Here is a 2,607-nt window from a genome sequence, read left to right on the forward strand (position 1 = left end):
CTGTGAAGATATTTAACAGGTCTGGATTTTTTTCTTGATCAGTCAGTCAATAAGTTGGTTTTCAGCTGATATGTAACTAAAATTAGCTCAGCAGCTGAATGATGATGTCCCTTTTCGTTAGTTGTCGTCATTCTAAATCCCCGTCTTGTATTTTTTGCATTAAAATTATCACCAATTTTAAATTTTTCACCTAGGTTACTTACGACATTCAAGTAATTTTAACATTCTTTTGATAATATATTGGAGTCCAATAACACGTAGCTAATATAACCCTGTATCTGCTTGATTTAGCATTTACTGCTGTTACTTGAGGTTCTGCTAAATCTATCCCGAATTCATGATAATGGCAAATATCATTTTTTATTATCTTCCAAGTATATTAAAATTAATCCCTAAATTTTATAAAGGATTTCTTTCTGAAGTGAATTTCATATATTATGGCAAATATCTATTTTATGCAATTTTATGAATACTTGCAGATCAGCATGATGTTGCTGGATTCCATTAGTATTCTAACTTACATGAAATCTTCAGGTGTAGGCTTAGTAACATCCAATAATATTCGCCATTTGTTCACTCTGTAATATTGTTGACACCTTTTTATATAATTTTATAGCTATAGTGAATAAGGCAATTTCATTAGCAAATGTCGCTATTGTTACACATTCTCTCTTAGGATTATTACTAGTATAGAGTAAACAATATTAGTCCAAGGACCTTACCTTTGATACACCCACATAAATGGCTTTCCCTATGGATGGTAAACCTATATGGAATCCGAATATATGTCGCTCTATCTTATACGAAAGTGATGATTAAAAACATAGGATTTGAGGGTGTAGCTTAGCTGCCTAGGTAATTTATGTCTCAATTTATATCAAAAGTGTTCTTATTTTTATTCGTAATATGATGCACCTGATCATTTAGAGAATATTTGTTTCTAAATCCAACCTGGTGAGTCATAATGGTTGGTTATTTTTGCATACCCGGATCATGCGAATATCTATAAGCATCAGTAAGAATCAGATCATCAATCAGATCAGATCAAAAAATCTTGTATTAGTTGCCTGAATATATCCTAATCAGAAGTACCTATTAGTACAAATGCAAGTTATCAATGTAAACATCTGTTAAATTTTATGATTTTAATAATCTTCTATTTAAATAATAATTTAGCATTGAGTATCGTATACAGACACCAACCATGTAACAGTCAAAATTGTTTCTATACATGCCTTTATGACGATGCTGCTCCTTTCGTCTCTATTATCGGTTCTGGTTTCTAGCATTTAACAGTAGCGATTTTGATGTCAGGGACAGAGGAAGGCCTATCTGATAAAACAAGTGCGAATATAATGAACTTCAGGATTTATTGGACGAAACATCTGCTCAAATATTTTAAAATAATGTAGAGCGTAATGCAGGGAATGCACCTTGGCATATACATAATGCTGACTTGTGTGAAAACACAAGAATTTCTATGGTCAAAAAATTAACCAAAACGTTAGTCCGGAAATATGAAGTCATTAGGTATTTATGAAAACTCAGAGATTCTCTAGCTACTAGGTTGAGGAAGACAAAAATTATAAACACAGAGAATGATAATTTGCCAGCATATACCTCTGGTTATATTTGTTTTCATTCCTAATTCTGGGTATAATTTTAACTAAATTTGTCTTTATGTCATCATTGTAAACATTGCAATGTTTCGTCGTCACAAATGCAGCGATACTCTAAAAAAACATTTTCAATAAAATTGCAGCAACTTATAAGGAGGCCTTTATTATCTCTTTCTATATCTCGGTTTATAATCTGTAGTAATTATAACTATTATTTTGAATAATTTTGCGTACATCTGGGAACCGGACGGCGTCCAGTTGTCAAACTTATGCACAATTCTTGAAAGCAATAGTAATAAGATGTTTTAACAGTTACCTATAATTATTCTGGCTATATACTGTAATGTTAAAATAAATTATATTTGATAAAATGTTTGTTCAATTATTTTATTTAAATTAGAATTTTCTTGTATGTCAAAACCAAACTGAACAAACTCAGAGTTGATGCGGCAACACTACGGTGTTTCGACGTCTCAAATATCTATGACGCATATATAAAAAGACTTTGAATAGACTATATTAATTGAACATAAAAATATAATATGTGTTTATTTAAAAATATTTTACGTTAACTTATGGAAATATAGTGCAAGGTCAGAAGTTCAGTAATGGAATCAACAGGTAAGTTGAATATATGGGTGATTTTTTTAAGTATGAGTACAGTCAGAAAAGTTCCTTTTTTTATATAGCTATCTTTCTCAATCACTCATAAGATTTTGTTAATATCTGAGTTTACTGTTTATTGTATCATCAGATCGAAAATAATTTACTTAAAATTTGTGTTTTATACTCCAAAGAGTGATAAAATTAATTCATTCTTTCTATGACACATTGGTTAATAAAAGTTATCGGTTAATTATAATTAACCGTATAAGCTAAGATTTACAAACACGCTATAAAAAACGAATTCCTTATCAGATCGGTCGATGGAGTTTTCCATCAGTCCAAATGCAAGTGAAATATTTGATATTAAAATTTTAGTTCCCGC

Source organism: Rhynchophorus ferrugineus, unplaced genomic scaffold (assembly GCF_030347505.1).
Source record: "Rhynchophorus ferrugineus isolate W39M unplaced genomic scaffold, kcgeb_rfMv2 rfM11, whole genome shotgun sequence".
In the NCBI taxonomy this organism is placed as follows: domain Eukaryota; kingdom Metazoa; phylum Arthropoda; class Insecta; order Coleoptera; family Curculionidae; genus Rhynchophorus; species Rhynchophorus ferrugineus.